General features: G+C 42.3%; 1 long non-coding RNA gene across 1 annotated transcript in view; it reads right to left on the bottom strand.

Annotated features, from left to right (window-relative positions):
• Window positions 1-15,088, bottom strand: part of LOC150054569 (uncharacterized) — a 36,491-nt gene that overhangs the window by 7,997 nt on the left and 13,406 nt on the right. Inside the window, exons 2-4 of the long non-coding RNA XR_016537645.1 lie at window positions 5,718-5,797; window positions 3,713-3,796; window positions 1,643-1,716 (exon numbers count right to left, since the gene is read on the bottom strand). This is a non-coding gene — a long non-coding RNA (uncharacterized LOC150054569). The remainder of the gene's footprint in view (window positions 1-1,642; window positions 1,717-3,712; window positions 3,797-5,717; window positions 5,798-15,088) is intronic.

Below are 15,088 nucleotides of genomic sequence, written 5' to 3'. Positions count from 1 at the left end.
CAGTATATATTTGTTAATAGGACTGCCTTTTCCTTTGACTTTTGTTGTCTGCCTGGTTCATCTGGTGAGGTCTCACGAGGTTATCTCTGCGTGTGCACACATCCTGTCTCTACAAGGGAACATAAGCTTCTTAAAGGCCACGGTGAGTCTTACCACACAGAATAAAGACAGCACAGAAGCTTTTGTTGTTGACATTTAGAGAGAAGAGACACTGGGGCAACAACAGCTGCAGTCAGCTTACCTAACCTGTGTTTGGCAAGACCCTGAGAAACTCAAGTACAGGGCAGGATAGTTGAGGAGAACGTGGGGTTTGGACCAGTTTAACTGTTTGAGTTGAGTTTAACTGTTGAGGAGGGCTGCAACCCCCAGACATAAAAGGAGATCTCGGGGCACCTTTACTGTGCCCTGCCCCCAGTCTTCCCTAGAACCGACCTTCCCAACTTTGTTTACTGCCCTGTGGTCCTTTGCAACTAAGGCCTGGCTCATTCACATTAATTGGTGGCAAAGGTCACTCCTTCACAGATTCTACACAGGGGTGGCTAAGGTTATGTGCAGTTGCTGTTCAAATTTCGGAAGGAAACCTGAAAGACTCCAAGATCCACCCCTCCCAGAATAAACTCAGAAGCACAGTGTGGGGGTCCCTGGAGAGGCAGTAAGCTCCCAGGAAGACAGCTCCTATTGGCCCTCCTCTCACTCCTCTCACCACGCTGTTCCCACACACGCTAGGAGCAAAGCTACTTTCAGATGACAATGACCTTACACTTGCCAGCAGAGAAAGAGACAAATGAGGAGACACTGAAGATAGTGCTTTAAGCAAAAGAAGAAAAAAAAGATATTGAATGTGTGTAAAGCCACAAAGGGCAAATGCCAAGAATAACCATGTCTGCCAAAAGAGCCCCAGGTGTACAGGAGGCTCTGGCAGGGGTGGTCTGAGGACAGAGCACGCACCCCACACGGGCAGGCCACAGGACAGGATTTATTTTAAGTAACTTTAAAAAGACTGGTTTTAGCATTCCACAGGAAATGAAAAGCAGATGGGTTGGTTTGAAACTTGTTTACACAGTATTATCGGCCTCTATAAGGCATCCTGCTCGGTTAGGTTGGGGGAGAAGAGGTGTTTTAGATCAATACTGTCATAGTCTCCACGCAAAGACAGCAAGACCCATCGGAATCAGACATCTGCCCCTTTACAAACACATAGTTAAGTTCAAGAACTTGCATTTTCCCTGCATAGTTCATGGCTGGCTAGAATGACCAGCCGTGTGTGTGTGTGTGTGTGTGTGTGTGTGTGTGTGTGTGTGTGTGTGTGTGTGTGTGTGGTGCAGACGTGCTGATACTGGTTTTTTGCTGTTTTTCTACCTTTCCTCTCCTTTTACTTTCCCTCACTTCCCTTCCTACCTATGGAATCTAGGCCCCACTAAGAAAGATTCGAATATTAATTCATCTGGTGTAAGATTGAGGCATTGCTTAAAGATCTCCAGGGTTGGGAGCATAGCCCAGTAGTAGAACACTTGCATATAGAGGTTTGGGGGTTGATCTGAAGCACCACAAGAGAGAAAGAAGACAAGCAGAGGGAAGGGGAGAGGGTCAGGCATGGACAGGGATAGGGAAGACAAGAACTATTCATGTCTTTTTCTTTTACCTGTTGTCATCATTTTAATTTACCTTAGTCACATATCCTCAGTGTAGTTTCAGACCACCAAAGATCACAAAAACCTACATTTAAAGAAAAGCAAAATATTGTTTGAGACAAACTAAAAAGAATCTACTCAAATTCAGACAACTGTTCTTTTTTGATGATGTGTTCATAAAATAGTGGTTGGAAAAGACCTTTGGTAAGTTGCTCCTGAGAGGCAGCAAAAGTAACCAGGATTTATTATTGCTGCTGTTGTTTGTGGTGCTGGGAACAGAACCCAGTGCCTTGTGCATGCTTAGCACTGAGCTAAATCCTCGGCCTATTTAACAATTACAAAGTGATGATTACCTGATAAATACTCTTGCAAGTGTTTTTATTTTAAATTCATTGAATTCTCACATAGCCACCTCCATACCTGGACTGTTACCATCCCTCATTTAACATATAAGGAAACTAAGGTCCTAAGAGTAATGTGTCCAAAATTACAGAATAAGTGGAAAAGCTGACCTTTCAAACTTTGGGGTATATCTGAATTACTTATCAACTATTCAAAATTCAAGTGAGCAGGATCTAGCCCAGAACAATTGTATTTGGATTTCCTGGGGTGGGTCTTTATACAGATTATTTTTAACATATTCCACAAGGAATCAGATGTTAGCCGAGATAGAACACTATTGTGGGGATTTAAAATGAAAGCTTTGGAATTAGATTGTCCTAGATTCAGTTTTTTTCCTTCCACTTACAATGGAATCTTTGAACAAGGTATCCCTCCTCCCAACCTTTCATTTTGTCATCTGCAAATGATCTATACTATTCTTCACCTGCAAATCATCTATACTAAAGATTATTCGGAGGGCTACAGGGGCCAAGACATTCAGCACAAAGGCAAGAACATCGCGAATATGGAAGGGCACTTGGAGACATTAACTAAGTCCTTCAGCAATAAACACCACATTCTTCACTGTAGCCTCCTTCTCTGCAGACTAGGCATAGCCTGGCCTGCACAGGGTAAATGGGTTTGTCACAGCTGGAAGGCCAAGGAAAAGGTGAATGTTTAGCTTCCAAGATTCAACAAGAGATTACTGAATGAATGCTAGATCAATATTGGGAGCAAAGGGTTTTGGGGACATTCAGAAACTCTTTCAGCTTAACCAGTTGGGAACAAATAAAACTGGCCCATAAGGACTCCTCCCCTTGGGTGCATGCAAGATTACTAGCCTCCCATATTGTAGTAGAACTAGCTGGATCAGAGGGATGTGTGGTCTCTAAGAAAGGTCTCAGCCCCCTGTCATATTCCCAGGGTGAATTCCCTCAGCACACAGGAACTCTAGCTGGGAGAGGAACCCCAGATACGTGTGAGGAACTACCTAAAGAATGCAGTGTCTATTTCTCATCTCAGAAGGACAGCTGGACCCCACAGATATGGTCCTGCCACAGTGACCTGGGGTCAACGGAGAAGAGATAGGTGACGGAGGAAAGGAGATGGGTGACAGTCTTGTTCCCTGCAGGCTCAGAGACACACAGTAGAAAAAGATGGCTTGGCAAGAGAGCTGACTGTTCAAAGGAACCACACCATGGAAGAATGAGAGTGATTGCAGAACTAGGGAAAAGGTACTTTTTCTCCCCTCCCTAAACCATCTGACATAAATGGTTAGTGGATATATTCAAGGAGAAAAAAAGAGAACAATGATTAATATGCTTCAGTCAGATGCTTATATACCCCTTTCCATCGGGGACTGGGAAGGAAAAAAATATTGGCAATTCTGTAGGTCAGTAAATGATTTTAAGAGGAATTAAGTGGGTCTGAGAACCAAAAATAGTGTGTGACAAAAATCTGTCTGGGTAGGTGTGGCAACATTCCTGTTTTTCTTCCTGTTTTATGATTTTAGGAATCCCTGGTTAGTAAGATTTCAAGGAGGAGGCCCAAAGCAATTGCATTTCTTTTGAAGGAGTTCCCTTCAGTCAGATAAATAAGTACACTTCAAACAATGTCCTTTTCTGTGCTTGGAGAGAAACAAAAGGAGTTTTAAGAGACTTGGACATTATTTCATGTCAAAGAACCACATTTTAACTTACCTCATCAGCAGCACAGGCCAGGCAGCTACTTTGGAGAGGGGCACAGGACCAGGCTGGATGCTTGGATGCCAGTGAGACAGGATCCTGTGGTCAAAGACAAAACAAGTTGCTACTTGCCTCAGGAGTTGCCACTGCAAAGCATGTAGGCCCCATTTCTTTCTCTCCTACCACACAAATTCCATCTAAAGACTGCTAAGAAGAAAGTCAGCATGAATTCATATCCTTGGTACTATTTGCTCTGCATTATACAGAATGGGTGTTTGAGATTTAAATATATATTATATAATATTTATGTCCTGCTTTAGAAAAAAATCAAAGTTATATTTATACGTAACTGAAACTATCTTGAAAAATTAAAGTTAAATTATTAAAACTTTCATTTTTCCTAAGCTTTAACAAGATGTCCAAGGTGTATCTGTAAAAGTAGCAAATCAATATAAAATCGACATTATCGGTGGATACTTTAGGAATGGCATCATGTCTACATGAGAAGCTTTGTTTGGGTGACATGTTAAAATTTTTGAAATAAAAAACAAACATTAAAAATAGGAAGGGAAACCAGCGTTGTTGCAGCGCCGTCAGGGAGAAAGGCTCTGTGTCTATCGGAAGGGGCTGGTTTTCCAGGTCTGAGTGGTGTTCCTGCAGACAAATACTGAGCTCTTCATTCTGTGAGGCTTGTGTGCTCTGAACTGCTAAACCTATTTCCCTGGCATTTCATATTCACCAAGTAATGCCCAAATGGGTTTTCTAAACATCTAAAACATGAGTGGTATAGACAGTAACCACAAGGACTCTGATACTAGTATGTCCAGTCCTCTAATCCACATATTGGCATTGTAATTTATTACTAAATTTCTGGAGAGTTATCAATGGAGGTTTCTTCTGGGTGGTTGCCAGATTTGGCAAATCAAAATCAAAATCTTATATGAGACATACTTATACTAAAAGGAGAATTCATGTTTATCTAAACTATTGAATAAACACATTTAACTAGCTACACCCTTTGTTTGTGGTACTGGGATCGAGCCCAGAGCCTCACCGTGTGCTAGGCAAGCACCCTTCTAATGAGCCTTGCCTTGTGATATGGGTAGTGAATTGGGTTTTTTGTTGTTGTTTGTTTCATTTTGTGTTGGTCAACTCTATTACAGCCTACCCTCTGTCAAGTGGAGTGACAGATGGAGAGCCTGCATGTGAAAAGCTGAAGGCCAAGTTCTGATTCTAAAATCATTATTATTACCTTCCATCTTTATCACCATGAAGCTAACACTGAGGATTCATATAAGTAACTAGTGAAGGTTAGGTTAAACTGTCTTCCCTCCCTTCCCCTGTCCTTTTTTCCCCTCCCCTCCCCTCTTTCTTTCCTTTCCTCTTCTCTCTGTCCTTCCCCTCCTTTTTCCTCTTTCCTAATAGTTTTGATTCATTCAAGTCCAATTATGTACACAAAGTAAATAATTTCTATTATTAAGTTTCCCATGATTTTAGCACCTGTTAATTCCAAAATCAAATTTACAGTCTGGACAAAAAGTGTATCAAGTCAAAAGCCACTGTTCCTGAGAGGTGGAGCACTGGGATTCGAACTCTGGGCTTCACTCTTGCTTGGCAAGCACACTATTGCTGAATCATACCTCCAGCCTTTAAATGATGCTTCTTGATGGTGTACATGCAGTAACCAACATTATCAGTAACATCTATTGCACTGTAAGATTAGTCGCTTTCAGGCTGGGAATGCGGCCTGGTGGTAGAGTGCTTGCCTGGCATGCACGAGGCCCTGAGTTTGGTTCATCAGTACCACATACAGAGAAAAATCCAGAAGTGGTGCTGTGGTTCAAGTGGTAGCCTTGAGCAAAAGAAGTTCAGGGACAGTGCCCAGACCCTGTGTTCAAGCCCCAAGACTGGGGAGGAAAAATGTGTGTGTGTGTGTGTGTGTGTGTTGCTTTCCTGAATTAGCTTTAAATATAAATTTTTATACAAAAAGGGTTCCTCTACTCTTTGCCCTGACTCTTACCTTTTACTTGTCTTTTTTCTCCATCACTACTCTGGGATCCATCCAGTGTGCCTGGGATTCACAGATCACCTGCAGATCATCTTGGAGAAAAATCAGTTACTAGATCTCTGGAGAGACACTTATTTTGTACCTGGGAAACTAAGGCAGGAGTATCGCCACTGACTAAATAGGGGTGCGGGTTTGCTGTATGATCCGCTTGTAAGAGGAAACTAAAAGACACATTTGCTGGCCCTATGTATTAACTAAAACTCTCCCGACTTTGAATCTGCATATTGTGATCTGGGCTATTCTCTGGGGCAGTTCCTTAGGTTCCAGGGGGAAAAAATTGACTTTACTTTGTGGAAGAACAGCTAAAACTCAGGAGAACACCTTGTTCTTGGTTTGCTCTAGTGATAAAGTGGTAACAAATTCACTGGCAACTCTTCTAAGGATAAAGACTGAGCTAATGATCAACCAGACCATACTTTTGACTTGAGACTATTTTAATCATGCTTATCTTTCTTAATCCCCTGTTCCCACACCAATTCTTTCTATTTAACCTGTAGCCAATATATCCTGAAGTCTATATCCTGGAAAATAGTTGAAGTGCCAGGCATGGTGGCTCACGCCTGTAATCCTAGCTACTCAAGAGGCTGAGATCTGAGGATCAAGGTTCAAAGCCGGCTGGGGCACAAAAGGACCTGAGACTCTTATCTCCAATTAACCTCTAGAAAATGGGAAGTGGGCTTGGCTCAAGGTTAGGATGGTAGCTTTGAGCTGAAGAGCTCAGGGACAATGCCCAGTCCCAGGGGCAAGGGCTAACCTTGAAGAGTTCAAGGACAGTGCCCAGGCCACAGTTCAAGCCCCATGACCCACAAAAAAGAAAATAATTGAAGTACTAAAGTGTTGTCTGTCCATGGCTGCCATGTGATCAATCTCCTTTCTCAGCCCTTCAATCTTCTTTATTCATTATATAGGGATGTATGATTGGACTTAACCTGGACTTTGGGCCTGGGGTTTAAAAACCTGTTTTCACAATGAGTAAGAAAAGGCTTCTGTGCTCTTTTTCCAAGCCAGCTCTTTTTCAGGAGTAACATATCATATCTTGTCTATATCTCATACTTGACTGTGGCTTCCCTTTGTCTTCTTCTGAAAAGGTTTCTGCACACAAAGAGATAATATTGATTCTTTATCTCCAGTCAGGCTCATGCCACTTGACTCCAGCCATCATCAAATGCCTTTATTCTAGACATAAAGTGCAATTTTTTTTGCTAAGAAACTAAAGAGCCTCTGTGGTAAAGTATGATTTAGGTCATTCTTCTAGAATTCTGGATTTAATTTACTGCTGGCATTTCTGAAGTAGTTTAGGGTGAACATCTAAGACAAATGAGTCATCTCAGTCCTTCTATTTCTTCTGTTTCCCATTACTTTCAAACTTAAACATTTCAAGAGTAAGGATTAATATATCCTCCTGGTGCTGGCATCAGGCAAGACACTCGGTAAAATATATTGGGAAATTAATGCACTTCCATTTGGAGAAAAGTAAACAATGGTAGATTTTATATATATATATATATATATACATGCTTATTTATCTATAGACACAATATTGAAAGAATAGTTGACTAGTTCTAAGTCAGGCTTGTTATTACGTTAAAAAAAATACAACAACCAACTAGCCAAGCTTCATTTGCTTTTTCTCAAGCTGTCAGCTGGAAGCAGAGAGAAGTAAATGTTAATTGAGGAATATTTTAAGGAGCTAAAAAGATGCTACACTTGTTACTAAGTCTAATCTTCTTCCAAGGTAGTGAGAGCTGCACTCAGAATCAAGACTCCCAGGAGATAGTGGGATGAATCTGGCTACCACTGTGGTTAGGGTCTGTGGTTTCTTAAGAAACCTCCTCATATTAATCATCATGGTAATTTAGGGGACAGAGACTAATATAAGTATCAAGGGGGAACTAGCAGAAATTCAGGGCCATTAGAGTTATAGAAAGGATCCTTCTATAGTGGGCACTTGACAGCAGAGGTACAACTGAGTTATCAGCCTCAGTGCTCAACTTCCCCCTGTCCAAAGCACAGACATAACCTCTTAGGTATTGCCCAAGACCACATGAGAAACATCCAAGAATAAGCATGTAGCTCAACAATATAGCACTTGATTAACATGTGCTACGACCCTAGGACCCATCTCCAGCACTGCTAAAAGGAAAGGGGAAGAGGGGACTGGAGGAAGGAGGAAAAAGAAAAAAGAGGAGGAGAAGGAGGAGTAGAGAGAGGAGAAAGAAGAGGTGATAGCTTCAGAGGCCAAGCTCTAGAGAAACAGATCTCATCTTTTAATGAGAACAGCAATGAAATAGCCAACCTACTTCACCTACTCCTCATCCTCGTACCACATAAGGTATAGATTTTGGCGGTTGTGGAGCTTAAACTCTGGGCCTGGGCACTATTCCTGAGCTCTTCAGCTCAAGGCTATCACTTTACTCCTTGAGCCACAGCACCATTTCTGATTTTCTACTGGTTAATTGGAGATTAGTGTCTCATGGGCTTTAAAGCCGGGATGGCTTTGAAGTGCGATCCTCAGATCTCAGCTTCCTGAGTAGCTGGGATTACAGGCATGAGTTACTCGCACCCAGGCATATAAGATATTTTGACAGATAACATTAGCAAAACACCTAATAGCTTGTAAAGTGCTCTTAGATACATGTTATCACTAGACCCACTATACAGAAGCCTTGTTAAGATATGCACTTGGAGCTGGGCACCAGTGGCTACTCAGGAAGCAGAGTCTGGAGGGTGGTGACTCGAGACCAGCCCAAGTAGAAAAATCCATGAGATGGGATTTAAAATAACCACCAAAAAGCAGGACTGGAGAAGTTTGTTTCTAGTGGTAGAGCATCAGCTGTGAGCCAGCAAACTGAGCAAGCTTGAGGCCCTGGCCAAAAAAAAAAAAAGGAAAGTGAAGGAAAAGGGGAAGAAGGAAAGGGGAAGAAAAAAGGAATAAATGGCAGAACAATTTTTATTAAGTGAATATGTACAAGGAAAGTCTATACATAGCCACATACATTCGTAGCTATATGTATGCATGCATGCATGTATGTATGTATGTGTGTGTATGTATGTACGTATGTATGTATGTATGTAGAACTTATTTGTTCTGCCAAGGAAGGATCCCAGGCCTTATAAATGCTAAGCAAGTGCCCTATCACCCCAAAGGCTTTATCTGTATACAAGTAAATATATACCTCTTCCTTCTCCCTATTTTTTCCTCTCCCTCTCTTTCCCTCTCTTTCTCTCTCCCTCCCTCCTTGTGCAGGGGTATGTCTCTGTGTCCACCCCTCCCTCTATAGGTAGAGTCTCACCACTTTTCCTGAATCCATACCTTTCCTGAGTCCGTACTCCTCCACTGAGAACTGAGACCTCCTAATTGCATCGTCATGGCTGGCCTGGATTTCTTTTTTTTCTTTTTTTTGCCAGTCCTAGGCATGAACCTGCTTAGAGCCTGGGCTCTTTCCCTGAGCCTGTGCTCAAGTCTAGTGCTCTGCCACTTGAGCTGCAGCTCCACTTCTGTTTTTTTCTGAGTAGTTTATTGTCGAGAAGAGCCTCACAGACTTTCCTGCCTGGGCTCGCTTCTAATGTGATCCTCAGATCTCAGCCCCCTGAATAGCTAGGGTTGTGGGCATGAGCCACCCATCCCAGCTGGATTTCTTTTTTTTCTTCCGCATAGTCTAGTATGTTTTCTAACTTGCAAACCCAATGGGTAGTTGAAGAAAAAAGCTGTGGTCAAATACTGTTGGTAGCCTTACGGTAGGTGAAGTGAAAAGTAAATTAGGAGCAAGAATGTTAGGGAGGTAAAAAGACAGGAACCACATCTGACTCTTTGCAAGGCCCTTGGGGACAGAATAAACCAAGGCCAGTCAAATCTGGGTGCAGGAAAGACATCTGGCCTTTTCACTCAGCAATGTGCCAAGGGAACAACATAGAACAAGATGACTGTGACAGAGGAGGCTGTGACAGAGCTATAGTCCCCTGGGACTCTCAATGACACCCCCCTTCCTCTCTTTTCCAGCTTCCCCATCAAAAGCAGTTATTAAACAGCCTAATTATTAAACAAGACAGGTGGAAGAGAAAGGTGGGAAATTAGAGGGTGGAATTGAGCTTTTTAGAAAGCCAGAAAAATGACTCTGCGTATAACACCTCATTTGGAGAACAAAGTGAATGTTCCTGATCCAGCCAGGTGCATTGTTAAACCTGTAGGGGAGAGATAGGAAAACAGGCCATTATTTTTCTCTCACTCACAAATACTGGGAGCTCAAAGCTGAACTGCCAAGTCTCTAGAATAAATCCATAGGATTTATTCTCGCAACAAGGCCAAGGAACTGACAAAATCACAAGCAAAACTAATATCTGCTCAATGTTTGGACTATTCTGAGCATGGAGATATTTTATTAGCAAATCGCCTAGACTATAAGCTCCTCAGGTAAGAAAGACACTGTACTCTCCTTGTTTTTGAATCCTAGGATGGAATCCTGAGTGAGGCAGAGAGATGCTCAATAAATGTTTACTAGACTGAAATTGAAGGCAGGAGTGGAGTCTTGTATAAGTTTGTATTCCCCTCCATGCCAACACTAAGTGAATGAATGACGGGAGACATTAATGAATGAGAAATGAAGTAGTACACGTGCCTTCAAAGGGAGGCATATGCCTTTTTTGCAGCATAGTGTAGTTTCCCTAATTATTCAAGAAGTCTGTGTTCTGTTCTTCATTTTGTCTTGATTTTGTCTTCCTAAAAGACAGAGCTTTCTCTAAACTAATCTGTCTGATCGAAAGAGATAGTTCTGTGGGCTTAAAAAGAGTCAAACAGTCCCAAAATTCTAGAACTGTCCTGACATTTTCTTTTTACTACCTGAGCACAGGTAGAATCCTGGGATTGCAGTTAGTGCTAGACCCACTTACTTGCAGCTTTCTTGCAGCTTCTCACTCTGCTTGGGCTCTCTGCTTTGTCTTAGCCCAGGTAAGTTTAGACTTCTTTCTTTAGGAGCTCCCAGCTTCTGCTAATCCAGAAAATCTCCTTTCTTTCAATTTAGCACATTTGCATAGAAAATACAACTGGAAGGCTGATGGTGGAAGGCTGAGGGTGTAGCTGGCAACATGTTAGCATGAGTGAAGCCCTAGATTTCATCCCCAGCACTGAAAGCAAACACACAAAAGACATCAGAAATATGTGAAGTGCAGAATGTGGATGCATGGGATCTGAGGTAGAAGCAGGGAGAGGCAAGCAGCACCTTTCCCAAGTCCTGAGTAAAGGGATGGTGGGAACCTGTATTGGGCTTTTACACTCAAAAACAGAGACATGCCTGGGTATGGGGGGCAAGGGGGCTCGTGCCTGTAATACTAGCTACTCAGGGGAGTGAGATCTGAGGATCATGGTTTGAAATGGCAAAGAAACACAAGAGATTCTTATCTAGAATTAAGTAGTAGGCGAGCAAAAGTGGGACGTGACATCACCAGTCCTGGGCAGAAAAAGCTAAGCAAGAATTTGAGTTCAAGCTTCAGTACTGCAACAAAAAAGAGAAAACGAGGGAAAAGGGGGAGGGGAGGGGAAAGGAGGAAATGGGAGGGGGAGAAGAGGGGAAGGAGGGCTTTGTTGTGAAGCAAGGTGCGCTCCATTACATTGTCTTCACAAGTAAATAAAAGCTGCCTACTTCAGAACCCTTAGAGAAGTTAGAAGACTTCCTGAGACGTCTTCTCAAGGGACAGCTCACATTATGATGCAATACTTAGCTTTTCCTGTGCAATTTTCTGTACGTTCACCAGGGGCTGAAACTGTGTCTTTCATCTTTGTGATTCTCAAGGATAAAGCCTTCCAAAAAAATATCTGTTGAATGAATGACTTGCCCAAGATCATCCAGCTAATAATATGTGGCAGACCTGGGATGGAATGAAATACCTTCATCTCTCAGGGCCCATAGCCCTGCTATGCTACCTGGGTAGTTTGAAGAGAAAGTGAGCTAATCAAACATTTAACAGGTTGATGAACAATACAAGTTAAACACACACACACACACACACACACACACACACACACACACACACACATAACCATGTGTAAAGGCTCAAGAGGCAGAGATGAGGAAATCTCCATTTAAGTCCAACCCATGCAAAAGGAGATTTGGAAGACTTTTCCTCAAGCAATGTGTGGACACTGGTGCATGCCCATCTTCCCAGTGCTGTGGAGAAGCACAAGTTGAGGACTGCAGGCCAGGCCAGCTCCTCGCACAGAAAATAACCAACAGGAAAGGGGCTGGAGGCATAGCTCAAGTGGGTAGAACTCCTGAGTTCAGGCTGGGGATATAGTTTGTTGAGGTGGGGAGAAAGGTACTTAGAAATGGGGGATGAATCCCATCAAATTGAGTGGGAGCGGGGTGAGAAGAAAAGGGGACCAAAATCTTTTATTCTCTTCTTTTGCTTTTGTTAAGAATTCTAGGGTCAGGCACCAATGCCTCACACCTGTAATTCTGGATACTCAGGAGGCTGAGATCTGAGGATCATGGTTCAAAGCCAGCTTGGGCAGGAAACTCTGTGAGACTCATATCTCCAATGAAGTACTCAAAAAAAATCCAGAAGTGGCACTGTGGCTCAAGTGGTAGAGCAAAAGAAGCTCAGAGACAGTGCCCAGGGCAAAGTTCAAGGCCGGGGGGTGGGGGGTGGAGACAGGTCTAGGCAGTTAGTCAGAGCTGAGCAGGGTTATAGCTGTAGTCCCTGGTGAACTGAGAACTGATCACATTTTCAGAGAAGAGGGCTTTGCTTGTGAAAATGAAGGTTGCAAATCTCCAAGATGTCCTGCCAGGTGTACACAGAAATTTGAGGTAATCTGATGGATTAAAAAAAAACCTATGTCACAGGACACATGAAATTTTTGTGCATGCTATGATTTTAAGTGTCTTTATATATGTAGGTATGTGTTGCTAGGGCAGAAGTGTCAAACTGAGGGTCTTCAACATGCTAAACACATGCTCACTCAGCTACATCCCTCCCTCACCATGTGTTTTTAAGTGTGTGTGTGTGTGTGTGTGTGTGTGTGTGTGTGTGTGTGTGTTGGTACTGACGTTTAAACACAGGGCCTGTGCCCTTGCTTAGGTTTTTTCATTCAAGGCTGGCACCCTATCACTTGAGCCACACCTCTACTTCCATGTTTTTGCTGGCTAATTGGAAAGTAAAGTCTTTTGTATTTGTCTTCTTGGGCTGACTTCAAACTACCAACCTTAGATCTCAGCCTCCTTACTAGCTAAGATTACAGGCCAAAGCAACTAGTGCTTAGCTTTCAATTTGGTGTAAAAAGGAAAACACAACACAACACAACCTAAAACTATATAAAACAAAATATGAGAATCCACCTTCTTCTCCATCATGCTCTGTTCAGAAATAACCACTGTAGACAATTGTATGTATAGATTGAATACAAAAGTCCAGGCATCAGTAAACATTCTTTTGTTCCTTGTTTCATCTCGAGTCATTGCTGCTTCTCTGTATTTGTTAGCATGTGTAGCAGACATTGTCATGTCTTGCTCATATCCCCTTGTGGACCTTATCATTTCCACAGATAGCAGCCAGACTGCCAGTGCCACCACCTCTACCATGTTGGATACCTGCCTCCTGCCACTGAAACCAGTTTCCCTATGGATGGTCATGGAAGCATCTGGATATTAATGTGCCTTTGGAAGTCAGCTTTTAGCCAATGACTCAAGGTATAGGAGTATAATTACCTGAGCAATCTGGTTTTTGACTAAGATGATGCTGAGACGTACTTTGTGCTGTCTTCAGCTTCCCTGAAAGTGTAAGCACTTAGCCTCTCTACTTTATGGTTTAATCACAACTCATTTCATGGCTATCTGCTCCTCCAGGTATCATTTCCCTGCTCACCTACAAGTACTTTCCAAATATGGCTTTTGAACTTAAACTTGGCTACAAGGTCTGCTTCTAAGACCAGAAAGTAGGACAGCAGTGGATAGACTCTAGCTGGTTTTACCATTTTCTATTAATGACCATTTAGGTTGTTTGTGGAGGGTTTTTATTGGTTTTGTTTTGTTTCATGTTTTGGTGCTAGCAACAGAAACCAGCCCCTCATACATTCTAATAAGCACATGATTTATTCCAAAGCAATATCTCCAAGACCCATGATTTTTAATAGAAAGAAGACTAACAAACACTTTTATATAGGTGGCTTAAATGCCTGCATGTATTACTGAATTATTAATGCTAAGTCAAAAAGAAGTCATATATTTAGGGCATATGCCAAATTAGCACCCCAAATGGATTTATCACTAATATCCTTATCAACAATTTAGTGGAGTATACTTTAAACCACCCCCTTCTCTTTTTATTGTCGGTCGTGGAACTTGAACTCTGGGTCTGGGTGTTAGCCCTCGGCACTTCAGCTCAAGGCTATGGCCCTACTCCTTGAGCCACATTGCCACTCCCCTCCTCCCCTGCTTCTTTTTGCCCAAACAGCTATCATAGGCAAAATGTTTGTGATCATTAAATAAAGCCTGGATACGCTTTAGAGTTGTACAATCACATTTTAATTTTTATTCCTTTGATGAATTAAGATCAACATGGTAGCATTTGAGGTAGTTATGGATTGATAAGAAGAGAACCCATGTAAAACACACCCAATGTAGAAAAAAATGAGATCTAGATGTAATTCGTTGACATTATAAAATCTTATCCACAGTGGCTGACTATATAGAGCAAAGGTAGAAATGACTCAGAAGATCAGGCCTAGAGAGGAACACACTAGACACCCTCAGAAGCCCAGCCACATGAGGAAAAGCTGCTCTTGCCAAGCTTGCTTGCCCTGGATTCAAGCGTTTTGTGACGTTTCAGTAAATCTGCTAGATCCAAAAGCCATGTTTCTAAAGGGTTCTCTGGGTTCTAGAAACAAATCAAACAAGGTCAGGTATCACTCATGACTAGTTCTTCCTGTGTGTTTCTAATTCTCTGGTATTTGCATTTCCAGCGGGGCACCAGTGGCTCATGTCTGTCATCTAGCTATTGGGGAGGCATGAGATCTAAGGATCTCAGTTGGAAGCCAACGTGGCCAGAAATATCCACGAGAGTTTCATCTCCAATTATCTAGCAAAAAGCCAGATGTGAAGCTGTGGCTCAAGTACTAGAAAAAGCTAAGAGCCAGTGCCCAGGCCTTTATTGATTTTTAAAGTTTTTTAGACCTTCTTTCTTATTCTTCATTTACTTAGCAACAGGGAGGGTCTCTCTGCATTGTTCAGGCTGCTAAAACTCACTAGCTCAAGTGATCCTCCTGCTTCAGCCTTCTAAGTAGCCAAGACTCTAGCCATATACCACCATGTCTGACTCTAAATTTCAGATCTTTA

This window comes from Megascapheus bottae, chromosome 14 (assembly GCF_031878675.1).
Source record: "Megascapheus bottae isolate mThoBot1 chromosome 14, mThoBot2.hap1, whole genome shotgun sequence".
NCBI classification, from domain to species: domain Eukaryota; kingdom Metazoa; phylum Chordata; class Mammalia; order Rodentia; family Geomyidae; genus Megascapheus; species Megascapheus bottae.
The sequence above is the reverse complement of the archived record's forward strand: the minus strand, read 5'-3'. Positions and strand labels throughout refer to the sequence as shown.